Genomic DNA, 17924 nt, shown 5'->3' with positions numbered 1-17924 from the left:
TTTTTTTTTTTTCATTTTCTTGATGTTGTGGTAGTAAACTGCTGGCTAACCTACAGGAGAGACGCAACAGCTGCTGACATTCCCAAGAAAGAGCAGATGCCACTGTTAGCTTTCAAGGCTGAGATCGCCTGTGCGCTCCGACTAGAAGGAAAAGTGGTGACACCTTCAAGGAGGCGGCCCCTAGCGGCTTCACAAGTTGAAAACTGCCTTCAAGCTAACAAACTCAGGGGACCGGCTGCGCCCGTTCCATGCAAAGAGGTGCGCCTCGATGCAGTCGGCCACTTTATGAACTTTTCCGAAAAGAAAGGGCGCTGCAAGTACCCAAACTGCTCTGGCATCACACGCGTGTTTTGCACAAAATGCCATGTGCACTTATGCTTCACGCCGGCAAAAAACTGCTTCTATAACTTTCACACTCGTGCTTGAAACGGTCAAGGATATGCGACAAAGCCAACTTCTGGCATTTTGCCTGATGTTGCCTACAGGCAACAAAGCCATATCTCTAAGACAAACCGAAGCAATTTTTTATGTTTGGTTTTTTGTGTTCTCTTTTGTTCATTTTATGCGAATTTGACAAAAATAAACAATTAAACACATTATTTGTAGTCTCGTCAATAAAGGATGTCTGGTATTACTAATATGAACAGTATGCTAAATATGCTAATTTATACTGAAACTTTTGATAGAAATGTATCTATGTAAAAGAGCGCTTTTTCGGGTTTTGATGAAATGGCGGCCCCTTGAAGAAGGTCGACTCTACAGACAAGGGAAGGTTAATTTTTTTTATTTCGCCATCTGTTGAATGGTGAAATGATGACGCAACGAACAAAATGGTTGCTTTCCAGCAGACGCAACTTCATCTTTGTGCGCCATGTTAGCTGTCCGGCTCCATCATCCTCGCATCGGTGTTAATGGGGCGTCTATACGCCGCCTCGGCTCCTCCAGTGGTCAACAGCAAAAGGATGGCTGGGCAAAGAGAAGAAAAAGCTGTAGGAGAAGTTTTCCGCTTTAACACTACAACCGCAAGTCTTTTAGGAGTATACGAAGTAATTGTAAGCTAACCTTAAAGCAGCAAGGGTGGCTTGGAGCCTCAATGTAATCTATACACATGACTATGTACCAAGCGAAGGGCAACGTTTCGGCCGCCGGTGGAGGTAACAGGACAAATACTTACTGAATGCATATAAGGTCACCTCGCGGCTGTGAATGTTTTACGGGTTTTCGGTGAACGAGTCCTTTAACTCGGTCACATTAAAATCAGCAGGGACTGCTAAATCATGAGCAACTTTAGATGGGTAAGATATGAGCAGTAGAAAGCTTTGTCTTGCAGGATATGTGAAAGTTAACTTCCTTATATATATGGATGATGTGATGTTCCAGATGGTCCATTGATCCGGGGACACGTTGCAGGAAACGGACTGGACAACTTTTTGAGCGCCACGGGCACTTTATTGAACGGGTCAAGAACACATTTTGCTTTCGCGGACACAGTTCGCGGATTCCTGCCCCCTGTCGTAAGTCGGCAGTCAGTCTGTCTCTCTCTGTCTGTCTGTCTCTTTGCGCCCAAACACCCGTCTTAAGTATACATTTTCAACATCCTGGTGAACAACCTCGTTGCCAATCGGAGGAAACGAGCTTCTTCGAACCAATCAGAATGACAAAGCCACACTTTAAATAGCCGATGCAACATCGGCACCTCCGAGATTGGTCCCTAGCGGGCACCGCGTGCCTCCCACCAATCGTTCGCCCTTTCCCCCTGTGGAGACGACGCACAGATACTCCCAAAATCAGGACCGAGACAAAACAAATTAGACAACACACATGAACGCCCTTTCACTTTCACCAGCAATGCATACACGTGCAAGGGCACTCAGGGCTTCGCCCTTTCCCCCTGTGGAGACGACGCACGGATACTCTCTCAAAATCAGGGGCGAGACAAAACAAATTCTCAAATACACGTGAACGCCACTTTCACTTTCACCAGCACTGCATACACGTGCAAGGGCACACAGGGCAGCAAGAAATACGAGGGTAGTGTCCGGACCCCACTGGCCGTAAGCAGAGCGGCAATACCACGCTAGGCTCATCAACACGAGCGCCGTGTGCTGCGGCGATGTTTCCGTCAACTGTAGAACCGATAACACCGGATGTGCCCTACTGTTCTCCCGCGTCTTGGCCGGCTCGGCGAGAGCGCCGCGGGGATATTTATGTTCACGCTAGAGTCGACAGCTCGACGGCGCGTTGCGCGCCTTTCCGCTCGAATACTACGAAGGCATCGCATTAGAAACGGCAGCCCCGGCTCGCGCAGCCAGAAACACGAGACCACTTGTGTGTAAACGTCGCGCTCGCTTCCCGAGCGACCATCCATTTTCGTGTTTTTTTTTGGACAGCTTAAGTTGTGTCGGTGCGTTCCATCGGTAATACGCTGAGCAGGGAAGACATAAACCTTCGCCCGTTATTGGTCTGAGCTGACAGGTTAAACGACGACGCGGTTCGCTCTCCGCAGTCTCCGCGTCGCCGGCACGCCTGACTTGTACGGATCTGTTTTTCAAATTGAAACAACGTGTGGTACCCGTAAGACGACCCTGTCTTTCCCATGCGGCTGCAACAGCAACCAGCATACTCCTCCGGTCGCACAGGCCAGAGGTCACTGCGGCGTGCACATTTGGAGGCCCCTTAAGTGGTACGAGCGGCAGATGCGGCGTAGGTCGTTTTCCCCGAGTGTCATAATTCCCGCGTCTGGCGCCGTGATGCCTACTCTTTCTCACCGTCCGTCCAAAACCTCCCAAGGTCTGAGCCCCGAACTCCCGGTCAAATAACCTTTCCTCGCGCATTTCAAGTTCAACGGGCGCCCGGACGCGTCCTCATAAGAAACCGCTGATAACAATGTTAACAGTCAGAAAGAAAAGACAAACAGAAGAAGCAAGCCGGCTGTTTTGGAGTGCTCCCCTCCTCCAGAGCGGCCCGGCAACATAACAGTGAATGGAGCCGAAGATGACAAAAAAAAAAAAAAAAAACGCACTGCTATTTTTGCCCTCCCGAGTTCGTCTGTGTCATCTCGACTGGCACGCACGATGGGCTGGAGCGCCGACAGCGTGAGGTTGGACGTGTTGCGCTCAGACGCTATGACCGAGTCACTATAGCGAGGCTGTGTAAGGAGAAATGGGCTTGTCGTGCTTCATGGCACGAGATGCCTCGCACAAAGTAATATACCACGCCTGTCTCCGTTTCTTACATTCACTGCATGGCTGCAATGACCCAGAGCGAAAATACGGGTTATTCAGAGAGTCCGTTGTAGCATACCGCCTCGCGCTGGAGAGCTAAGGTGCGGCATCGAGTAGCTGCAGCCGAGGAAGCTACGTGGCTTTCAGCCGCCAAGGTGAAATCCCGCCTTACAGACTACGTGCAGCACGAATAGTGTATCGGCTCCGTCGGGGGGCACAACAGTGTCAGCGGCGGCCTCCTCCTTGAGGCACGGGTAGGTGCCCTCCGGACCCTGCCGTACTGCAGCAGATACGACCCATCAGTGCAGTGCGTGTTGTGTAGGGTGTGCGTCAAGGAACGTGGAACGATGGAGCACATCGCTCAACAGTGTACGAGCTTCCAAACGCTTACGCTAGAGACCGCCACATTACCGCAGCCGCTGGGCTTTTAGCCCGTGCTCGGCGCCTACCTCCGCAACCGCAGAAAGCAGTCCAAGTCCAGTGGCAGTTAGAGCTGGGTGACTAACTGAGTGGGTGAATGTTGTCCGGATGGGGAATGAGTGTAATGTGGAGTCAGCTACACCACTCCACTCCCTCCCCCTGGCAGGGCGTGGAATTGCCCTTTACGTGCTCCTCTTTACCCAGTTCTCTTTCTTTGTTAGTTCTCTTCTATCTGGCCTTTCCTCCTCTCCTACTTTCACTTTCGGCCTGTGCACCGGCTCTGGTGCCGACCCGTTTCAAAGCGTATGGCCCCAATAATAATAATAATGACCATCGTATAAAGCATTTGCGATTTTGTATTATATTATGATTATTGAAGAAAATCAACACTTCGCTTATTTTGGAGAGGAAATCCATTCGGCAGGCGCATGGACCTATTCCGGATATGACGTGTGCTAAGCGAGAGCGTAGCGAGCCGCAGCAATGAACTGCTGACGAGAGTTTACATAAATAGCGTCATGTTTAAAAGTGTAAGAAGGGAAGGTTTGGCTTGGTGTGTGGGGTTTACCGTCCCAAAGCGACTCAGATTATCAGATGTCGTAGTTGACGGCTCCGGAAATTTCGATCACCTGTGGGTCTCTAACGTGCACTGACATAGCACAGAACACGGATGCCCTGCATTTGCTTCAATCGAAAAGAAGCCGCCACGGCCGGGATTCGATCCCGTATCCTTGCGCACAGCAGTCGAGCGCCCTAACCACTGCATCATCACGACGGGGTAAGCAGGGAAGGCATCCCTGTGTTATCGATGTAATTGTACGCCGAAAGGAACATAATGAGGAAATATGCACTCTGGGTTGGCTGCTATCCCCCCATTAGGGAGCTCATTCTACTTTCTTGGGTAGAGTCAATCATGTCAGATCAGTGAAAAAGTGCAGGCGTTGGGACGCTCATATGTAGAGAATTTTCTTTTGATACAAAGCTCAGTTTTCTGTCTTTGGGTTTGGGAAAAAATCCTAAAAGGTATTTGAAATAGAACTCGATCCTTTTCAACCAGCATTGTTATATGTGCTATGCAGTAATCTTCAATAAGTTTAGTCTTTTAAACACAGCAATACATTTCTTGGCTGATCATTTACTTAGATGCTGAAGGACCTGCAATATTAACGGAAATAAAAATTGTGTCAAAACATGTTGAAGATAATTTGCTAACATCGACAAAACAATCTGCCCTGATAGCAGCTGAATATAGCTGTCTTAAGGTAGCATGATATGAAAGTAAATATTTGTGTCCTCATAGCACGCACACTCCCAGTAGATTTTTTAATGCCGGTCGTCTTTTAAAGAGAGAAACACTGGCCAATACAGAATTGATAGCAGGATGCAGCATTTAGCCCTATAGAAACTGTACCTTTACATTCTGAAATCGATCGTATGCCTGCAGAGAAGAAGGGGAGGAACACACGAGTCCTAGAACCTCTCACCACATCGATAATTCTGTGCTAACAACTGATATGGAAGCATTTTTATGTTTAACCACATCCGGGACTTGCAGTATGGATTGACGGATGTTGACAGGTGTTCACTAATGGCCTATCAGTGGTACGTGCCGATACTGGCTAAAAGATAATATTTTTCAGGGCGTCGAGTCGAATTGTTTTTAGGTTCAGTTCGGGTACGCTAACCCCCTTCGAGTTCTGGTTAGGGTTACTGTCCGGAGACGAACTCCGTCCCCGTTAAAACAATTCGATTGTGCTGAAGTCCCTTTAAAATTAATTCACAGAACCGATTAAAACAGGTTCGAAAGGGATAAAATATCTTGGTGAGCTTTTTATTGCACTTTTTGTATTCTGTTTATTTTCAGGTCAATTCTCTAAGCGAAGTAAAAATTCATATCGTAGACGATGACATTCTTGTTAGGTTTGACGGGGACCACTTTATTGTATAGACTACAGTAAAACTGTATAATAAGCGACTGATGGTTAGCGCAGGTGGGGAAATAATTGTTAATATTTCATGCCCACATAACTGACTAAGTGTGCGATGCGCTAGAAGCAAGTTAACGAAAATAGTTTTGTTCTATATTATCAGGCGTTTAAAAATTATTTTTTACAATTCCCCGTAGCAGTAAGGGATCACACAACAGATCACAAAATGGAGTGTGTGAAATAATACTCTCAGCAACAGTAACACTCAGTTCATCCCCCCCCCCCCCCCCCAGCCTTCAGATGAAAATCAAAGCTTAACACCTGGCATAATTTCGCTTTTCAATAGAAATGAAACAAGCACACATCGCCATGGACAGAAGAAAGAGAAGACAGAAGGGGAGGGGGGGGGGGGAGGGCGGGGGGAATCGACACAAGGAATCAACTTCATGCTAGGTCATATTCAACTCAAGAACCGATCAGCAGATTTCTGCCCAAGGTGAACCCGTCCGCCCCTAATACAGTCTCGGGGAGCCAAATTGGATCTCTTGGAGTCGTACCACATATGGCTGCAATGTAGGTGTATCAACTCATTTCGACGTCGTCTAAAAATCGGCAAATTAATTATATTTGCGTTGCTTTTTGAACTGTATTTTTGACTGCTAATGAATTTGCAAAAACAAGACTTGCAAATTTGTGTGTTGCAGCTACGGCCTTCAAGTGAGGTATCTGTACTACAAGTAAAATGCAGGAATAGTACGTAAATAAAAACCTGTCTTCGCTTTCGCCGCACTCTCAACTAATCACCGACAATCAATGAAATTAAGACGGTTTAAAGGGTAGAGCATTAGTGCAAGACTTGTGTTTTGTTTTTCCCTGTGAACTACAACTCCGGAAACTGAACTGCTACGACCTTCTTTAGCATTAGTATACAATTGAGCATAGTGCAACGCACAGAGTTGGCTATATTGACGCCAGACGAGGCACCGCGTTTCCCGTAGGAAACACCGCTCTTTAAGCAATGACCGCAAAGTTTCTACCAGCAAAAAAATAGTGCAGAGGGTGGCAGTAATAAGAGTGGTCCAATTGAACTTCTATAAAATTAGGAGCTCGCATCGTTGCTTTTGGTGGAGTTTAATGCAGTTTTCGCGGTTAAAAGTTTGACCGTCCGCGGAGTCGAATGAAGATTTTTAGTTTGCTAACATCATAGCTTAATATTTTGCTAGCGCTTATTCAGCCGTCTTCTTGCTGCTTGCGCAAGCCTTCGTTTCTTTCGATGTGTTCAACCTAAAAGATAAAACTGGCGCACACAAGAAGTAATTTATGGTCGGCTTGCTGCTTGTATTACACTCAGGTAATAGGATTAGACTGACTGCATAGGCACTCCTCAACGAGAACTGACTTAATTTCAGGGGCAAGAGAATGAATATAATTGTTCATAACCCATAAAAAGTTGTCCGCGTCTTGCATTTACGAGGAGTGCAGCAGATTACCAGGAAATAGCCGCTTCATTGACACACATTAAAGTGGAGGAAGATAGGTTTGAAGCTACCTACGTACTTTGTAGCAGTTATTTCGGGCAGAAAAGAGCTGCATATACTAAACTCTGACTTCTAGGTTTATTTAGCTAAAGCGCTCATACCACTCGTCCTCAAAAGCTAGCATGATAACGGATAAACGAATGATTGAGATCCGACGTCAGCTGTGCTAGGCTTTGAGTTGAAACAGCCACTGCGCTTTTGGAACAGGAACTTAGGTCGCAGGGGATGAAGAATGCGTACTTGTCGCAAGAGAACACCACTTAATGCTCTTGCGTACTTATGTATGCAGAGGAATGTAGAAACAGGATTTCATTTTGGTGGGCCTTGCTTACAAGGGGTAACCATGAAACGAATCTCATGAAAGCTGCTACTACCTTTAACTGTAGTATTGCAACAGCTCAGGCTATTTTAATGACATGTCTAGCAACACGCTACGAGTAAAGTGTATAAAGAGATCATTTTAAAGCGTGCTGAAGAGCATTTAAAACTTTTGCATAGGCGGAATCTTTGACTTTGCCTTCGGTATGGGATTGGTGGAGTGCTATTTAGGCTCAATAATTTCTAACGATGTCTGCGATCACTTACAGCTACAATGAGCTAGTCCATACCCAAGTTTCTGACTGAACATTAAAGACGTTATTTTAATATTAAAACGCACTGCACTTTCAAGAAGGTCGATTTGATATCCAGGTGTATATTCTGTTTTTAGTCTGCCATCCGTCGAAAATTTGAACTCTGAAGAGGCTAACAGAATAAATGTTGATCTCCAGCGTAGCTTGCTCTTCTGCCATGTTAGATGGCCGATTCTATCATCCTCGCGCTGATGGTATAGGGGTGTCTTCTCACGTCCTCGGCTCCTTCCACAACCAAGAGCCAAAGGATGACCAGGCGAATGGAAAAAAAATTCCCATAATCTAGCGTTTTCATTTCAACAGCGTTTTCAAGTTACATAAGTGTCTAACGTACCACTGAAGAGATGCGCAGGCTAGGCTTAATGCATTTCGACGAAGATGGAGTGGAAAAAGGGAGTGTTCTGCGCGGTGTTAAAACAATAAATAACCTCACGCGCGATACATATATAGCTTGGACCTCCAAAAACTGTTGCTCACAGCCGGCATGCTGCAAACGCATTGCACCACAGCGCCTCATTCCCCTCACATCAATCCAAATTGCTCCGCATTATACCGCCTTCCACCATACCACATCACTCACACTCTGCTGCCCTCTACCATAGCATCGATGACACCATGCAGTGCTATGACATGAAGTGTCATACCTACTGTATTATATGATATTATACCTTGAAAACACACACCACACCGTGAAGCTCTACAATGGCATGATACATCATGTCGTACCATCCAAGCCGATAGTCTACCACAGTGTCCCGACGCCTCCGGCTTTTTCATATTATCAACGTAGCGCCGCAGCAATATAATAGAGACACTATTCTTTTTTCAATACGTTAATATCAACCCAAATCCCAGCGTGTATATAATATTCAATCGGAATGCGTTATAGCCCTAAGACTGAGCTCTAACGCTGTTTTCTGGACTCTGAGCCTGCTTCTGGCGCAACAGTGAGGGTCCTCATTTACGCGACATTATGAAAACAATTAATGGCGCAGTTGCTTATGAGTTACGGATTACTAGAATAAAATCAGTCAACGAAACACAAGAGTACGCAGAGAAGAGATTTATTCTATTAGTAATTTTGTGTCACTGAGATAAATGAAATTCAACGAAGAAAACACACGGGAACACAACAACGCTCCATGTTACCGCACGTCAAGTAATCTTATGCCCAACGCCATGTCCTCGTTTCAAGCACCGGTGATGCTGGTCACACTTCAATCAGCTGTGTGTGTGGGGGGGATCCTTTTGTGTATGCCTTTATTTTATTCGCGAGAACCGAGGCTCCGGTTAGGGTTTAAAAAGAGAAATGACGAGCTCACTAATATATCCGTATGGAGAAAGCCAGCGGTCAGGTGGGAATTTTAATTTCCGCTGTCGGCTCTGGCGGAGCAGCAATAGTTCGCCGTGCGGACCAGCCAAAAGGCCCCTCACGCAGAACAGCTCTTGTATTTTTCAATTCCTTAAGTTTACATTGATCAAAGAGGACTTCAAAGTGATCACACCGTAAGGCCGATCAGCAACTCACGCCAAATTAGAAAGGAACAGTTAAATTCAAAGGGTTGTCGGTAACTTTGAACTAAATTAACACTGAGAAAAAGGTTTCCAAAGGCTGCTTTATGTTCTACTATCGCCGATCCCCATTTTTGATCGTAAATAGGTAATTTAATTTATTTCATTAAGGAAAATTCCATGGAACTACCTGCGGACTGTACATTAAAAAGTATGTATTTTATTGCATTGTGCGGATTTGTTGCAAATTATAGGTAAGTTTCATTTAAATATGTGGGTTTAGGTAGCTCTCTACTCAGCATAATCTGTAATGTGTGGTGTAGTGAAAAAATAGGCACGCTCTCTTGCAAAGGGGAATCTAGGACCAGGCAGCCCCCCTTAGAGAGCAGATCACCAGAGCAAAGATTCAGCAACCGTCGTCCTGCCGATTTCTCTCGCCGAATGTTCAATTACGACACTAATTAGGTTGGTATATCTGCGTTTCTGTGATGTATCCACACAAATTTTACCTTCATCGCGTTTTCAGAAGAGGGATAATCATGAAGCTTAGGTTATTCATTTCTGAAAGTCTACTACTAGTTATCTTCTCGCATGCATGGTTTTGTCCCACAGTATCTTCGACTGCATGATACATCCATTTGCAACTCAGTGTAACAATAGTACAGTGTCCCCCTTTATAACTTCATTCACCGCTGATTCAGTCACCACAAATGTGGTTTAGTCACTCCTATTGGATGTCGATGTATAGGCCCGAATAGAAGAACTCGGTTCCTAATACCGTGTAAAGTTATGAAGGCCGCGATATCAGAAGGTCCTAACATATCAGAGAAGTGCCCATGCAAAAACGTTGCTTGGCACGTTGAAGTAATCATCACGTTTTTGGTGACTTAGATCTGAAGGCCAGTATCTGTGTACTCAGCGAGTTTCAATTGATTGTTTATTGTTATTACGTTTTTGGGGCTTTCAGTGCTACCGGTTGTTCTCAGTTTAGCTTTTGTACGCTTTGGGTGCTAGCTCCACATTATGCATATTCGTTTCTGAGACATTCTGCATCAGAAGATATGTCTCTTCAACGAGGTTCAAGGCTTAGCTTCCTAAGGCTTTTTCTTTACAGCTCTACGTGGCCTACTAATTTCTGCCTCAGAAAAATATTCTATGATTTAAATACCTTTTGTTTTGTTATAAAATCACCTGCATCCATGCCGAGGCAAATGTCTACGTTTGAGTGAGAATACTTCACACCTACAAAATGAATAGGACACGATTTGCCATACCTGTGACGACAGCTGCCAGCAAAAGAAACCGGGTCCCCAATTGCTTGAACATGTTTCCAAATCCGAATCCTGAAATATGGAACACAGGAGGCTTTATGCTTTCAGCTGAGACACATACCTGTTCACACTTGCTTCAGCTCCACTCCATTCCTTTCGTTCCGAGGTTTTGCACAACACAGACAGCAGGCAGACAGAGGACACAACGCGTGCAATAAGTAAAAACTGGTTGTCTGAAAAGAACCTCTTGAGGATATAAGAAAACAAAAGCGCGAACGAACAAAAAACATTAGCTGGCTAGGGTAGGCTTTTATCGAGGACGCTATTGTGCTTGCGTTTAATGCAACAGGGTGCTTTGTCACACGCGTGCGGCTCTTCCCAGTCGAAAAAACTACAGAACCATGTCAAAACTACGACAGAATATTCTGTAGTTCTGTCGTAAACGTCAGATTTTCCTGTAGTTCTGTAGTACTTTTCAGTAGTTCTGTAGTTTTTCTGTAGTAGCTTTCTGTTGTCTGTAGTTCTGTCGCACTTTTCTGTTGTAACTATAGGAAGCTCTGAGGTTGCTATAGAAAGTTCTGTTGTCACAACAGGTTTTCTGTCAAAAACCGCACAGACATTCTGTCCTAACAACACAAATTTTTCTGTAGTATTTTTTCGACTGGGTTTACAATGCAGGGGACCTCAATGATTTCCCCGAAGTCTGTCTTTTTTGATAGATTCTGTAGTTGTATTGTTTACTAAGTGATGGAAACACGGGGGAACTGCGTGTCTTTGAGGTCATGGCAGTGAAGTACAAGCCTAGGCGAAGCGCGTATGTTTTCGTCTTGCGCCCACTGGGTTGGTTGTCCGAAATAGGCCTTTCCACAAGATAAAAGAAGCGGGGGCCCAGCACTTTTCTTGAAGGTTGTAAACATGGCAGCATGCAAGATTGTGTATTATTAAAAAAATGTGTGTGGAAGACGGCTTATCTAGATTCTTTTCTGCGGAAGCGCAATTTCGGGCTGAGCGGAGAACGTCACCTGGTCATTGTGGCGTACTGGAATCTCTTTGAACATGTACGCGACTCTGCAGATATGGGAAGAGAGCGTCAGTAAATAGTTTGTGGTCATCGTGATGAACGCGTGCTGAAAGTGGTGCCTCTCGCTTCAGTATCCTTGGTTTCTGGATCAACCCCACGAAATGAATTTACGGAATCTATCCACCTAATTAAAGAAACCTTCCTCCAGTTCGCACGCCAGCTATCCCGTGCTTCTTCGGCGTGAGTGCTGAGGTGAACAAATAAAAAGGCTTTCAGGCATTTATTCCATACACAAAGCCTGGATGTTCCTTAGCATGCCGTCACTGAATATCTGAAGCCTCGCCTCCAGATGGAAAGGTAGGAGAGCCCTTTCATTCAGGTCTCAGTAGTCGAGAAGGGTGCAGGACGCTAAGCATCGCCGCTTCTTTCAATCGTCCTGAAAGTGCCATCCCCGTGATTGTTGAACGTGGGGTTCTGGATCAGGCTCCTAGTCTTCATGAAGCAACTATTCTAGAAGTAAACCTTGAGCACTTGCATTGCCTTCAACTAAGGTGCATCAAAATGACTCACAAAAGAAGTTCCCATGAATCCTGTACCTGCAAGTTGTCTCTTATCGGCTCATAAATAGTGCAGCGGGACACTATAAGTAAGCGGTGTGCGCTGAGCCTAAAGTGCGCAGAGTGCATTGCAGTAAAAACGAAGTGCTCGTTTTTCTATGCACGATTGTAAAAAGTGCACAGTGTCGCATGCCGCCAATTCACTACAGCAAAGAAAGGTGCCTTAGAGAATGCCCTGTTATGTTGCGGATATATATATATATATATATATATATATATATATATATATATATATATATATATATATATAGCGAGAGAGAGAGAGAGAGACAGGCAGACTTGGCCGTTGAATTCTACGCCTGCAAGAATATCATTTCGACGTAGTTTATAAATCGGGTCGCCAACACCAACAAGACGCCGACGCACTTTCTCGCTGCCCGGTTTTGGAATCAGCCTTTCGTTTTTCTTCAGAATGCATTTCCACCTCTAACCACAGACGACCATCGCTTCCATCAACGCATATCACCGCAGATTATTTTGACGGCTCTGTGAACAAGCTTGCTCTCCGTTCGCAGCAATTAGCTGATGCCTACTGCCGGCCCATCATCGACCGCCTTATCGGCGCTTCGAGCCCACCCAACGCTAGGCTTCGCCTACAGCTTCACAATTTCAAGCTTGAAGATGGAATACTACGCCGCTACGTGAATTATCCTGATGGAACTCGCTGGCTCCCAGTCGTACCGCCTGTGCTTCGCCCATGTATACTAGCGGCTTTCCACGATGACTACTGCAGGTCACCTTGGTTTTGCAAAACATACGACCGCGTGAAAAAAACGATTCTTTTGGCCTGATCTGTCTACCACCGTAGCTATATACATTGCTTCCTGCCACCTGAGCCAACTTCGCAAGCGGCCGACTTCTTCCCCCGCTGGCTTCCTACGGCCCCTTCCCTGCCCCGCCGCACCATTCGACGCAGTCGGCATCGACTTATATGGTCTCATACCTCTCTCCAATGGGGGTAACCATTGGATTATAACCGCTGTCGACCACCTTACACGCTATGCTGAGACAGCCCCTACACCGGTCAATTGTATTGCGTCATGGCGCTCCTCGGGTGCTTCTAAGTGACCGCGGGACGGCGGTCTTATCGACAGTCGTATCCGAAGTTCTTCGTGCGTCATCCACCCTCCATAAGACAATCTCAAGCTACCATCTCCAGACTAACGGTCTGACTGAGCGATTTCATCGCACCCTATCGGATATGATATCCATGTACATCACACCGTATCATCGAAACTGGGATACTGCTCTACCATTCATCATATTCGCCTATAATACTGCAACACAGCGGACTACCGGTTACTCCCCATTTTTCATCATTTCCGACCGCACTCCCATTACAATCTTCGACACTTCTTTCTTCTCTACGCCCGACTACTCCTCATCATTACCAGCCCAGTTTTTATCCCGTGTGGCCAGATGCCGTCATCTTGCCAGCCTCAACACAGAAGCGTGCCAGCAAGGCCGCAAGAGTCGCAACAATTAGAAGCATCGCGTGGTTCTTTTCGTCCTGGTGACGAAGTACTGCTCTATACACCACTGCGCACCCCTGGCTTCAGTGATAAATTTCAGCGCCGCTATCTCGGGCCCTACAAGGTCAAAAACCAAACTCCCCAGTAAACTACCAAGTCACACCTGTTGATCCCTCAGCTGACCGACGTCACCGTGGAACTGAAATTGTTCATATATCTCGCTTGAAGCCGTTTGTGCGCCGCGGTACATAGGTTGGTTAGGACGGCCAGGCTGGCCGCTTCCGACCCTCCGGGCAGATTTTGTGAGCCCTCCGTGGATCTTCTTTCATTTGTACATACCGTGATCTTCTTCTTCCTTTTGTACATAGCATCATCATCGTCCCGCGGAGCCGGCTCCAGCACGCGCTTGGGTTTTTCTCCATCAGATTAAACGCTGACACGGCATACCTTGCCTTGCCTTCACGACCATGCCATCTGGACCTGGCCTTCTTTCACAATATATATATATATATATATATATATATATATATATATATATATATATATATATATATATATATATATATATATATATATATATATATATATATATATATATATATATATATATTCAGTGCTCACCTCACCTATGGGGCTGAAACGTGGAGGCTATCCAAGAGAGTTCTACTTAAGTTGAGGACAACCCAGAGGGCTATGGAACGAAAAATGGTAGGGGTAACATAAGAGATAGAAAGCGTGCAGAGTGGGCCAGAGAAATAACTTAAGTTACCGACATTCTAGTAGAAATTAAGAAGAAGAAATGGACATGGGCAGGACATGTAGTGCGAAGAGAGGATAACCGATGGTCGCTGAGGGTAACAAACTGGATTCCAAGGGAAGGAAAGCGTAGCAGGGGGCGGCAGAAAGTTAGGTGGGCGGATGAGATTAAGAAGTTCGCAGGGGTCAAGTGGATGCAGCTAGCACAGAACCGGGTTAAGTGGAGAAATATGGGAGAAGCCTTCGCCCTGCAGTTGGTATAATCAGGCTGATGATGATGATGACTAATATATATATCCGAAACAGTAGATAACAACTGATTAATAATTGTAAAGTGAATCACCAAGAGCTTAAAAACATAACAGTGGATTTATTTCGATATTTCGACCGGGACCTGGTTTTTTAAGAATTGAAAAAGACCGGACCCCGGTCGAAGCGTCGAAATAAATCCACCGTTATCTTTTTATACGCTTGGTGATTCATTTTTTACACACATACACGCGCACGCACACACACACACACACACACACACACACACACACACACACACACACACACACACACACACACACACACACACACACACACACACACACACACACACACACACACACACACACACACACACACACACACACACACACACACACACACACACACACACACACACACACACACACACACACACACACACACACACACACACACACACACACACACACACACACACATATGTATTGTGTGTGTATTTGCGTGCGTGTGTGTGCATGTGTATGTTTGTGTATTTCAGACAGAAGGTGCTGCGTAAAAGTTTGACTTAGCATACCCGAAACCTCTGAGGCAATGGCGGTGTTCTGCAGTAAGGGCAATAAATTCTAGTGGCGCCCTGCCATGAGTGCCAAAATGCGAGGACCACCATGGTAGCCGAGATTGGACATCACAGCGGTATGCAATCACATGAATATAAAATGCAGGAAGACTGCGGTTGCCTGCTGTATCGCCAATACCCCAGACGTGACATATCCTCTGTGTATCAGCACCTGCCATCACAATGTATTCGTTGATATTAGTTTGATTTTATGGCAAGCTTCGAGCGCTTGTGGCTTATATAACATACGTGATTTTTCTATGAACAGCCAATAAACAGCACTGAAAAATTAATGGTCAGTATAAAATACGCATTCACATCGAAACGAGATCAAACTGCTTTTTTTGTCGCAGTTAGATGAAATTGTGGAATAAGTAGTCCTTGATGCTTATGTTAAAAAGTTCCCGAAGTGCCTATGATATAGCAAGCGAAAAAATGATTTGCTTAAGACGAACACATTCCATTTCATCCAGTGTTGCAATTATGTGAAAACTCCCAATTGAATCTGTGACGTGTCTTTGTTTTCAACTTAAGGAGATCTCTTAAAGGCGTTTTATGAAATAAAAATCTCTTAAGAGTTGCGGATAGCTATCTAACCTTAGTTGGTTCACGGCCGGATTGAACGCAGCTGCGCGCGAAAGCCCGCCGCGCTGAATTTAGTCCGTTCGTGTCTGCTTATGACTTTCGATGCTTGCTTGCCTGAAGTATTATTTAAATTGAAATTTGCACAGTGCAATTTCAGGAAATATGCCCATTGTTTCTAATGTAATATTTGAATTCGGCAAAGCTGATCTGCCCGAATAGCAGGTGTATAGCACAATTCATAAAGTAAATTTGCTGATCGTGGTAACGTGCTAACTTACCAGCAGTACTCACACGCACGGGGTTTGTAGAAGGCGTGAAATCTCGACTACACACCACTGCGAAAAAGAATGCTTTTATAGCCAGAGTAATCTACGTCAATCCCCAGGTTGATCACACTGCTGCATATAAATGAAGGGCGGAACACGTGCGCCCGGAAAGGCTTCATAACACTTATTGCTTTCTCCCTATCCTGTCAGGATGTATTTTTTTGCTCAAGCGAGATCCGGAGTTCAAAATATAGAATGACAGATGTGTAGAGGAACGCAAATAGGCTGAGTGAGGAACGAGGTTCATGCGATATAAGCCTAGTTATTCTGCACTCAGGAAAGGGAAGAGAAGGAAACGCTTGCGTTTTTATATATATATATATATATATATATATATATATATATATATATATATATTCAACAGGAAGGTTGATGTACCGTCCCTCCGTGATCCCTCCGTGGATCTTCTTTCATTTGTACATACCGTGATCTTCTTCCTCTTGTACATAGCATCATCATCGTCCCGCGGAGCCGGCTCCAGCACGAGCTTGGGTTTGTCTCCATCAGAATAAACGCTGACACGGCATACCTTGCCTTGCCTTCACGACCATGCCATCTGGACCTGGCCTTCTTTCACAATATATATATATATATATATATATATATATATATATATATATATATATATAAATCAACAGGAAGGTTGATGTACCGTGCTTCCAACATCATGTACTTGTATCGCGTAGGTATGCACGTACATATATAGTCAGTTCTTAGGATACACCAAAGTTACTACATTGACCCAGGCTATTCATTTGAAACCAAGGGAAGGAAAGCGTAGCAGGGGGCGGCAGAAAGTTAGGTGGGCGGATGAGATTAAGAAGTTCGCAAGGGTCAAGTGGATGCAGCTAGCACAGAGCCGGGTTAAGTGGAGAAATATGGGAGAGGCCTTCGCCCTGCAGTGGGTATAATCAGGCTGATGATGATGATATATTTATAACGCTTATATGTCTGGCCTGTAGCGGAATGTGCTGCTGTAAGCACGAACACCAAACGACACACACCGCCGCTGAAGAGGCCAAAGTCCATCAAGCTTAATTGCACCGAAATAAATAGCCGGGGAAGCAGTGGCGGCACCTTGTGGAACAAACACACACTGCATCCCTTCTTGTTTAAGAAGGAACAGTTCTTTTTTTGCAAGAAGGAAACACAGCCCCTCACAAGTCCAGTCGTTTCGGCACTCACACACATTAAACCCCCTTTATGCAAATACAGTATAAAATACAACACAACTTCTCACAAATCCAGTTTCTTCGGTCTCCAGATCGTTCTTCCAAACCGAGACACACGAACCGATGACACCCTTCGGGGTATCCACGACATACGACCGGGGGCGCTGGGCTGGTCCCAGAAACATAGTAGGGCTATTTACGTCCCGCACCCAGACTTGCTCACCAGTCCGAAGTGGGCGCTGTACTTTGGCTGCACGCCTCCGGTTAAAGTCCCCTGCCTGGGTCCTCCGATTAACTCGATCTTGGTGGTTAAAAGAATGCGACGAGGCCCAGCCTGGCTGAAGTTGCTGTGCTATCTTGGAAACTCTGGTCTGCAGGCGTCTGCCCATGAGAAGTTGTTTAGGACTCACAACGTTGATGCCAGGAGTGTCCCTGTAGGCCAGCAGAGCCAAGAAAGGATGGTCGGCTTTGCACAGTTGGTTTTTGACGGTTCGCACCATCATCCCCACCTCGCCATTGGACCGCGGAAAACGTGGGCTGCTGGTGACATGCCTGAAGCCTGCGCAAATGCAAACAAGTCAT

General features: G+C 45.5%; 1 long non-coding RNA gene across 1 annotated transcript; it reads right to left on the bottom strand.

Moving 5' to 3' along the window:
- Positions 1-768: 768 nt before the first annotated feature.
- On the bottom strand, positions 769-16198 carry LOC146194728 (uncharacterized). The gene is made up of 3 exons (XR_014705474.1): positions 16123-16198; positions 10529-10597; positions 769-966 (listed from the first exon to the last, which is right to left on the bottom strand). It is a non-coding gene; the product is annotated as an uncharacterized LOC146194728 (long non-coding RNA).
- Positions 16199-17924: the final 1726 nt, after the last annotated feature.

The sequence above is a fragment of the Amblyomma maculatum genome, chromosome 3, assembly GCF_055883805.1.
Source record: "Amblyomma maculatum isolate TAMU_Amacu chromosome 3, ASM5588380v1, whole genome shotgun sequence".
In the NCBI taxonomy this organism is placed as follows: domain Eukaryota; kingdom Metazoa; phylum Arthropoda; class Arachnida; order Ixodida; family Ixodidae; genus Amblyomma; species Amblyomma maculatum.
Note: the sequence above shows the minus strand (reverse complement) of the source record. Positions and strands in the feature narration are given on the sequence as shown.